This window comes from Pristiophorus japonicus, chromosome 24 (genome assembly GCF_044704955.1).
Source record: "Pristiophorus japonicus isolate sPriJap1 chromosome 24, sPriJap1.hap1, whole genome shotgun sequence".
NCBI classification, from domain to species: domain Eukaryota; kingdom Metazoa; phylum Chordata; class Chondrichthyes; family Pristiophoridae; genus Pristiophorus; species Pristiophorus japonicus.
Genome location: NC_092000.1, coordinates 9,836,383 through 9,846,940, shown reverse-complemented (window position 1 = coordinate 9,846,940; position 10,558 = coordinate 9,836,383). Strand labels below are relative to the sequence as shown.

Here is a 10,558-nt window from a genome sequence, read left to right as displayed (position 1 = left end):
AGCACGCGGTGTCCACCGGTACGCTCGTGGCCTTCCGCGAAAGGTGGGCGCCGGAGGGACTGGAGTGCATCATCACCCCCGGCAACCAAATTTTAAATTGAACCATGTCCAAAGTTTACTTTGTTTAAGTTTGTCGGTTTGAGTGCCTCCCTCCACTTTTTAGACAGGGAGCACTTGTATAATTTGTGTTTTTAGTGCCCCCAAAAACAAACAAAAAAAAACATGGGGGCACTTGTTTGAAAGTGTTTGGAGTGTCCCCCCCCACCCCTTTAACCAGGAGGCACTTAACTAAATTACACAACTAAAAATAGTTGTAGAGCTGTTGCTTTGGGAGTGGCTTAGCCAGTTGCGTGATGTTCACAAGACTCAATAAAACCCCAGCCAGTTGGGTTCAGGGGATCCACGATGAGGTAGGTGATTGTGAGACTGGTGGATGAACTGGTAATGTGTAGTGTGATGGTTAAACCTTTGCTAATAAACCAACTGGTTCTTAATAGAAATGTGTTGCTGTGAATTCTTAAGCAAAGAACTCACGAAGCAATTACATTACAACAGCCAATGAAGTACTTTTGGAGTGTAGCCACTGTTGTAATGTAGGGCCACCTGAGGAAAAGAGTGTTTGAAGATCAGGCCCTCAAAACTGCCACCAAGTTCATGGTCTACAGGGCTGTAGTGATACCCGCCCTCCTGTATGGCTCAGAGACATGGACCATGTACTGTAGACACCTGAAGTTGCTGGAGAAATATCACCAACGATATCTCCGCAAGATCCTACAAATCCCCTGGGAGGGCAGACACACCAACATTAGTGTCCTCGACCAGGCCAACCTCCCCAGCATTGAAGCACTGACCACACAGGCCACATAGTTCGCATGCCAGACACGAGATTCCCAAAGCAAGCGCTCTACTCGGAACTCCTTCACGGCAAACAAGCCAAAGGTGGGCAGCGGAAACGTTACAAGGACATCCTCAAAGCCTCCCCGATAAAGTGCAACATCCCCAGTGACACCTGGGAGTCCCTGGCCAAAGGCTGCCCTAAGTGGATGAAGTGCATCCGGGAGGGCACTGAGCACCTCACGTCTCATCGGCGAGAGCATGCAGAAATCAAGCGCAGGCAGCGGAAGGAGCGTGCGGCAAACCAGTCCCACCCACCCTTCCCCTCAACGACTATCTGTCCCACCTGTGACGGAGACTGTGGTTCTTGTATTGGACTGTTCAGTTACCTAAGAACTCATGTTAAGAGTGGAAGCAAGTCTTCCTTGATTCCGAGGGACTGCCTAGGATGATGTAGGAAACGCGGCAGCCAATTTTGCGCACAGCAAGCTCCCACAAACAGCAATGTGACAATGACCAGATAATCTGTATTTACTGACGTTGGTCGAGGGATAAATATTGGCCAGGACACCGGGGAGAACTCCCCTTCTCTTCTTCGCCATAGTGAAATGTGTGGGACAGGGACAAGGGCTGACCAATGCTCCCTATAAACAGCGTGGTCATTCAGCTCTCTGCCAGGACTGGCTTTTCCACCTTAAAGTTCGCGCGACTGTGAACGGGCCGCGCAGCCCCTTAAAGGGGACACGGACCCCCCAAAAATAAATGACGGGGTATATTATTGCCAACTCTCCCGCTTCGGACGGGATTCTCCGGAAGTTGCCGTTTCGTGTCCCGAGGGCCTGCTGCAGGCAATGCGGGAGAAACGACTTCACATTCCCCTTTTGCTCCTGCATACTCTCATTCCTCGGACTGCCCCCAGCGATGCCTGCGGGAAGATATCAATGGACTGGTCAGGTGAGCGGAACAGTGGCAAATGGAATTCAATCCGGAGAAGTGTGAGGTAATGCATTTGAGGAGGGCTAACAAGGCAAGGGAATACACATTAAATGTTAGGACACTGAGAAGTGTAGAGGAACAGAGGGACCTTGGAGTGAATGTCCACAGATCCCTGAAGGACAGGTAGATAAAATGGTTAAGAAGGCATACGGAATACTTGCTTTTATTAGCCGAGGCATAGAATACAAGAGCAGGGAGGTTACTGTATAAAACACTAGTTATGCCACAGCTGGAGTACTGCGTGCAGTTCTGGTCACCACATTCCAGGAAAGATGTGATTGCACGAGAGAGGGTTCAGAGGAGATTTACGAGGATGTTGCCTGGAATGGAGAATTTTAGCTATGAGGAAAGATCAGATAGGCTGGGTTTGTTTTCTTTGGAACAGAGGAGGCTGAGGGGAGCCCTTATTGAGATGTATAAAATTATGAGGGGCGTAGATAGAGTGGATAGGACGGACCTATTTCCCTTAGCAGCGGGGTCATAGATTTAAAGTAATTGGTAGGAGATTTAAAGGGGATTTGAGGAGAATTTCTCACCCAGAGGGGGGGTGGGGGTCTGGAACTCACTGATTGAAGGGGTGGAGGAGGCAGAAACACTCATCACATTTAAAAAGTACTTGGATGTGCAGAGCTCCAGAGCTGGAAGGTGGGATTCGGCTGGATAGCTCTTTGTCGGCAGGCGCGGACACGATGGGCCACATGGCCTCCTGTGCTGCAAATTTCTGTGATTGTATGATTCTATGCAGTCAAAGTACCTTCGGCAAAACACTGCGGATGCTGGAAATCTGAACCATAAACAGAAAATGCTGGAAATATTCAACAGGTCAGACTGCACCTGAGGAGAGAGAAACAGAGTTAATGTTTCGGGTCTGTGACCTTTCGTCAGAACTGGAGTTATACCTTGCCTGGTATTGTAAAGAAAGAAAGGCTTGCATTTATATAGCGCCTTTCACGACCAGCGGACGTCGCAAAGCGCTTTACAGCCAATGAAGTATTTTTGAAGCATAGTTACTGTTGTAATGTAGGAAACGGGGCAGCCAATTTGAGCTAAACAAGTTCCCACAAACAGCAATGTGATAATGACCAGATAATCTGTTTTGATTGAGGAATAAATATTGGCCCAGGACACCGGGGATAATGCCCCTACTCTTCTTTGAAATAATGCCATGGGATCTTTTACATCCACCTGAGAGAGCAGACGGGGCCCCGGTTTAACGTTTCATCCGAAAGACAGCACCTCTGACAGTGCAGCGGAGCGCCAGGAACTGTCCCTCAGTGAGAGACCCTGCCTTCAGCAAAGGAGGATCTGGACAGAGGCTGTGAAAGCATGGTTATATCTTCTACGGTGTGATGTTAGGAGGTTTAAGTATTTTTCAGATTACAGGCTGCCCTATCCTATTAGCTCTGTCTGGGGGTTACAATGGCAGTGACTGCCGACTGCCAGCAGGTGGCAGGGCTGCACAGTCCATGAAAACAGAGTTTCATGTTAAACAGTTGCATTCAGGGAAGGAGAGGGAGGAAGGTGTAGAGCAGGAAGGAGAGAGGAGAGAGGGAAGAGAGAGAGAGGGGGGAGGGAAGGGAGGGGGAGGGAGAAGGAGCAGAGTAGGAGGGAGGGGAAAGAGGGAGGGAGAGGGAAGGAGGGGAGAGAGAAAGAGGAGGGAGGGGAGAGAGAAAGAGGAGGGAGGGGAGAGAGAAAGAGGAGGGAGGGGAGAGAGAAAGAGGAGGGAGGGGAGAGAGAAAGAGGAGGGAGGGGAGTGAGAGCGGGGGGGGGGGGAGGGGAGGGAGAGGTAGAGGGAGGGAGGGGAGAGGGAGAGAGAAAGAGAGGAGGGAGAGAGAGAGAGAAGAGGGCACAGTGCCAGAAATAAAAGCATTTGTTCACCTGGAGATTTTCTTGCATGGAGCATTTCTCCCCAGATGTAAGTATATTGTTTTTACCATTTACATGTAAGGTAGTGTAATCATGTTGCTTCAAGAGATGGATGTATTCTGCAATGTATTTCCAGCATTGTCCTCTGTGGAGTGTTACTGAAACAGAGGCAACAAGATCCATTTTTCCACATGGAGCATATGGAGCGGAGTTCATGGTTGAAGCCACTTCTGTTATCCCTCTGGGGAAACGGGTGGGTGAGAGGACAGCGAAACAAACCGTACTTGCAAACTACCACCCCATCTTCAATCTCCCTTTCCTCTCCAAAGTTCTGTCGTGGCCTTCCAAAATCCATGCCCAACTTTCCCGGAACTCCATGTTTAAATCCCTCCAATCCGGTTTCCACTCCTGCCACAGTCCCAAAACGGCTCTCATCAAAGTCACAAATGGCATCCTTTGTGAGTGTGACAAAGGTAAACCATCCCTCCTTGTCCTTCTGGACCTGTCTGCAGCCTCTGACACGGTTGTCCACTCCATCCTCCTCCAACGCCTCTCCACCGTCGTCCAGCTTGGTGGGACTGCACTAGCCTGGTTTCGTTGCTATCTTTCCAGCCGTAACCATAGAATCACCCACAACAGCTTCTCTTCCCGATCCGCATCGTTACCTCTGGTGTCCCCCCCGCTCCCTCCCCCCCCCCTATTTCACGTCTACATGCTGCCCCTCGGCGACATCATCTAGCGACACAAGGTGAGTTTTCACAGGTACGCTGGTGACACCCAGCTCTGCCTCCACCGCCTCTCTTGACCCCTCCACCGTCTCTATACTCTCGGACTGCTTGTCTGACATCCAGCACTGGCTGAGTACAAATTTCCTTCAATTAAATATTGGGCAGACTGAAGCCATTGTCTTTGGTCCCCGCCACAAACTCCATTCCCTTTCCACTGATTCAATCTCTCTCCCCAACAGCTGTCTAAGGCTGACCAAGTCTGTTCTCAACCGTGGTGTCATATTTGATCAGGAATTGATCTTCCTACCTCATAACCGTTCTATCACTAAGACCATCTATTTCCACCTTCGCAACATCATCCGTCTCCGCCCTTGCCTCAACTTATCTGCTGCTGAAACTATTCCAACACACTCCTGGCCGGCCTCCTTAGTGTTCTGCCCTCCATAAACTTGAGATCATCCAAAGACCTGCTCACCAATCACCCCTTGTGCTCACTGCCCCATGTCCTAACTCACACCAAGTCCCGCTCACCCATCACCCCCTGTGCTCGCTGCCCCGTGTCCTAACTCACACCAAGTCCCGCTCACCCATCACCCCCTGTGCTCGCTGCCCCATGTCCTAACTCACACCAAGTCCCGCTCACCCATCACCCCCTGTGCTCGCTGCCCCGTGTCCTAACTCGCACCAAGTCCCGCTCACCCATCACCCCCTGTGCTCGCTGCCCCGTGTCCTAACTCGCACCAAGTCCCGCTCACCCATCACCCCCTGTGCTCGCTGCCCCGTGTCCTAACTCACACCAAGTCCTGCTCACCCATCACCCCCTGTGCTCACTGCCCCATGTCCTAACTCACACCAAGTCCCGCTCACCCATCACCCCCTGTGCTCGCTGCCCCGTGTCCTAATTCGCACCAAGTCCCGCTCACCCATCACCCCCTGTGCTCGCTGCCCCGTGTCCTAATTCGCACCAAGTCCCGCTCACCCATCACCCCTTGTGCTCACTGCCCCGTGGCCTAACTCGCACCGAGTCCCGCTCACCCATCACTCCCTGTGCTCGCTGCCCCGTGTCCTAACTCGCACCGAGTCCCGCTCACCCATCACCCCCTGTGCTCGCTGCCCCATGTCCTAATTCGCACAAAGTCCCGCTCACCCATTACCCCTTGTGCTCGCTGCCCCGTGTCCTAACTCGCACCGAGTCCCGCTCACCCATCACTCCCTGTGCTCGCTGACCCACACTGACTCCCGGTTAAGCAACGCCTCGATTTTAAAATGCTCATCCTCGTTTTCAAATTCCTCCTTGGCTCTCGCTCCTCCCTATCTCTGTAATCTCCTCCAGCCCCACAACCCCCCCCCCCCCCCCCCCCGAGATCTCTACACTCCGCCTATTCTGGCCTTTTGAACATCCCCAATGCTCCATCATTGGCGGTCGTGCCAGATATACATTGTATATGTAAAGATTTACAGGAGATTCTAAATGCTTTTTATATAAAGCGGATTATTGGGGAGTTCTGTACATAGTATAGACTTAAATGTACCAGTGAAGAACAGTCAATTAACGAGACCCTTTATAAAGGAACTATCAATACCTCCTTCAGGACCAAAACCTTTACTAACGCTCCCATGGATACCTGGATAATCATTGACCAGGGTTAAATTGAGCGATGCTGCAATGACTGTACTTTCTCTGAAGGTGGAAGGCTCATACGGAAGGACAGCTCCAAGCTGAAAATAATAAGTGAAAACAGGAAGGTGATGCCAAGGTTGGCTTTAAAAAATCTGTAGCTGGGCGGCAGAGAAGACCAAGGAGGTAAGGGGATCTTACAGAGAAGATGAGATGGGGAGGGATCATACGGAGAAGATGAGGAGGGGAAGGATGTTACGGATGTGAAGTCCTGTGTGTGTTAAAGCCAATGATGCACAATTCAGTGAGACGGAGGGAACATAGGAATTGCTCGACGAAACAAGACCGAGATCCACCTAGTTATGGGTACGGTAGCATATAACTCGTAATCCAGAGACCTGGACTAATCCAGAGTCGTGAGTTCAAATCCCACCAGGGCGGCTGGGGAACCTAAATTCACTTAGTTAAATAAATCTGGACTAAAAAAGCTAGTATCAGTGTTGGATGAAACGACCGGTTTGTTGTAAAAACCCATCTGGTTCACTAATGTCCTTCAGGGAAAGAAATCTTACCCAGTCTGGCCTACGTGTGACTCCAGACCCACAGCAATGTGGTTGACTCTTAACTGCCCTCTGAAATGGCCCAGCGAGACACTCTGTTGTCTCAGGGGCAATTAGGGATGGGCAATAAATGCTGGCCTTGCCAGCGATGCCCACATCCCGTCAACAAATAAAAAAATAAGTTCGCCTTCTAACATCCCGGTAGTCACATGGTATAATGATGATGGAGTAATTGACCAATCACAGCAATCAATCTTTATCAATGAGTCTCGAACTGACCCAGACATGAGGCGAGGAAAACCTTCAGTGGTGGAGAGCTTGGGGAACCAGAGGCCCAAAGTCACATGTCCTTCCCGAGCATGTTCCACTCACCACACGTCACGTCTCCAATTACTCGTATACTCCATCCCAAAGAGGAATGTTGTGTAGGATGGCATGTTGACAACAAGTTAATCAATGAATTTGAATCAATTAGTTAAATATATCTCCCCTCGCTCCAGTCTGAACAAAATCCAGCCCACCCATGGAGGGCCCCAGTCAGACAGCGAAACAATCGCAAATCCAGACGGCACTTCAGTATCACACCTCATTCAATCGTTGAACATCTTCAAGGCTGGGCTCGAGGAGAATCAAGGGATATGGGGATCGGGCGGGAAAGTGGAGTTTGAAGATCAGCCACAATCTCATTCCTAATTCTTCTGATCTTATGACCAAGGGCAGTCAGCCCGACTCAGCCATACAATGTTCAGTAATAGGGGCTAACCATTATTCTGCACCCCAGCCGCCCCCTGCTCCCGCTGATCTCCAGCTGGGGAGGAGAGGGAGTCGTTTTTGACAGAAACAAAGAACAAGGCAGTGGCTCAAAGAGTGACAGCATGAATAATTGGGGCTGGGCTCAAGCACAGGATGGCAGCAAAATTCAGATTTAATGTCTCAGCACAGTACACATACTGTTCATTACTAATGAATATATTAACAGGGACAGATTGAGGGAATGGATTCATATTCACTGGCCATACCGTTCTGGGTTGCTCCCTCATGTCCGAGGCATAGAATACAAGAGCAGGGAGTTATGCTTGAACTATATGCAACACTAGTTAGGCCACAGCTAGAGTACTGCGTGCAGTTCTGGTCACCGCATTACAGGAAGGATGTGATTATACTGGAGAGGGTACAGAGGAGATTTATGAGGATGTTGCCAGGACTGGAAAACTTTGGCGATGAGGAAAGATTGGATAGGTTGGGGTTGTTTTCCTTGGAACAGAGTGGAGATTTAATTGAGGCGCATAAAATTATGACTGGCCTAGATAGAGTGGATAGGAAGGAGCTATTGCCCTTAGCAGAGCGGTTAATAACCAGGGGGCATAGATTGAAAGTAATTAGAGGGGAGATGAGGAAACATTTCCTCACCCAGAGGGGGGTGGGGTCTGGAACTCACGGCCTGAAAGGGTGGTAGAGGCAGAAACCCTCACCACATTTAAAAAGTACCTGGATGTGCACCTGAAGTGCTGTATTTTACAGGGCTACAGACCCCGAGCTGGAAAGTGGGATAAGACTGGATAGCTCTTGGTCGGCCGGCGTGGACCCGATGGGCTGAATGGCCTCCTTCCGTGTTGTAATTTTTCTATGATTCTATTTCTATATCCTGCTTTAAGAGTCCTTTATTAATAAGTTAATAAATTCATAATGAACCCCGAGGTACTGTTGACTCACTGCTATACAATCCATTCTGTTATACGGTATCAATGGGCACTGCCAATACCGTGACAGCTTCTACAACATGTCTCATGGCTCAACACTATTTTTTTAAATACATTTCTGAACGAGTTGAGCCGGAGGCAGTGTTTAAAGGGCTGCTGTAATCGTGCCGCCCTGTGCAATGCTCATATTTCCGAAATCAACACCTGGAAACTCCCTGATCTGGGCCGGCTCGCCGGGGCAGGGCAGGCCATTCCTCACGGAACAGATGGCAAGGGGACACGGGAAGGGTCAGGAAGTGGCACCAAGTCCGGCAAGCTCACCATCACCCTCTTCTGGTTGCTATCTATCCCTCTATCCCGCTATGCATTCCCTCTGTCACTCAGGGTCAGGGTCCCTCTGTCTCTCAGGGTCAGGGTCCCTCTGTCACTCAGGGTCAGGGTCACTGTCACTCAGGGTCCCTCTGTCACTCAGGGTCAGGGTCCCTCTGTCACTCAGGGTCTCTCTGTCACTCAGGGTCCCTGTCACTCAGGGTCCCTCTGTCACTCAGGGTCCCTGTCACTCAGGATCCCTGTCACTCAGGGTCCCTCTGTCACTCAGGGTCTCTGTCACTCAGGGTCCCTCTGTCACTCAGGGTCTCTGTCACTCAGGGTCCCTCTGTCACTCAGGGTCCCTGTCACTCAGGGTCCCTCTGTCACTCAGGGTCCCTGTCACTCAGGGTCCCTCTGTCACTCAGGGTCCCTCTGTCACTCAGGGTCCCTGTCACTCAGGATCCCTGTCACTCAGGCACTTTTATGCCATCTGATTGGTTTCCCATTCCCTTCTGAAGGGACTGCCTCTTGCCAATGGCTTAGTAGGTAAGCTCCCTCGGTCCTAGGATCCAAAAGTTGTGGGTCCAAGTCCCACTCCATGGCACAAAAATCTTTACTGACACTCCAGTGCAGTGCTGAGGGAGTGTTGCACTGTCGGAGGTGCCGTCTTTCAGATGAGAAGTTAAACCGAGGCTCCGTCTGCTCTCTCAGGTGGACATAAAAAATCCCATGGCACTATTTTGTAGAAGAGCAGGGGAGTTCTCCCCGGTGTCCTGGGGCCAATATTTATCCCTCAATCAACATAACAAAAACAGATTATCTGGTCATTATCACATTGCTGTGTGTGGGAGCTGGCTGTGAGCAAATTGGCTGCCGTGTTTCCCACAGTGACTACACTCCAAAAGTACTTAATTGGCTGTAAAGCGCTTTGAGACATCCGGTGGTCGTGAAAGGCGCTATATAAATGCAAGTGTTTTTTCTTTCTTTAGAAATGTACAAGGCATTAAAGGGGCTGTGGAATTTCGCAAAGCGATTCTGTGCTGCCTCCTGCCTCTCACGTCGTGGCCTGTCGGTCATTTCCTCTGCGGCTTATATAACAGTTGAGGTGTCACAGTCCCATTAACTGGAGCGCACTGCACAGTAACTCGCTGACGGTGAGTGACTGCGGGAACCTGTACAAACCTGTTCCTGCAGCGTGCAGCTATAATGGGGCTCAGGGAATTGTGTAAGCGGAGTGAGAGAATGCAGTGTGGGCTGTCGCCACTTTGATGTGTCCCGTGCTGGTGATCTGAAGGCTGGATGAAAAGCACCGCATGTCTCCCCTGGGGAACAGTAGGAGCCATTGCTCTTTTATGTCCGTGAGAGATTTTTTTTTTTGCAGACGTTAGATCTTACGAAAAGAAAGAAGAAAGACTTGCATTTATATGGCGCCTTTCACGACCACCAGACGCATTACAGCCAAGGAAGTACTTTTGGAGTGTAGTCACTGTTGTAATGTGGGAAACTTGGCAGCCAGTTTGTGCACAGCAAGCTCCCACACACAGCAATGTGATAATGACCCAGATAATCTGTTTTTGTTATGTTGATTGAGGGATAAATATTGGCCCCAGGACACCGGGGATAACTCCACCTGCTCTTCTTTGAAATAATGCCATGGGATCTTTTACATCTACCTGACAGAGCAGACAGGGCCTCGGTTTAACGTCTCATCCGAAAGACAGGTGCAGCACTGGGAGTGTCAGCCTAGATTTTTGTGCTCAAGTCTCTGGAGTGGGACTTGAACCCACAACCTTCTGACTCAGAGGCGAGGGTGCTGCCCACTGAGCCACCATCCACAGCCTCCTCAAAGGCAATCAGCCATGTGCAATAAATACCGGCCTTGCCCGTGACCCCCAAATCCCGAGCTCCACCTCACTCAGTGACCCAGCCCTGACCCAGTCAATCTTT

The 10,558-nt window shown here is 50.4% G+C and overlaps 1 protein-coding gene across 1 annotated transcript in view; it reads left to right on the top strand.

Moving 5' to 3' along the window:
• Positions 1-6,112: 6,112 nt before the first annotated feature.
• LOC139237804 (Krueppel-like factor 1) overlaps positions 6,113-10,558 on the top strand; it is a 132,803-nt gene continuing 128,357 nt past the window's right edge. Inside the window, exon 1 of the mRNA XM_070867023.1 lies at positions 6,113-6,228. The gene's annotated coding sequence lies outside the window, so the exon portion shown is untranslated. The remainder of the gene's footprint in view (positions 6,229-10,558) is intronic.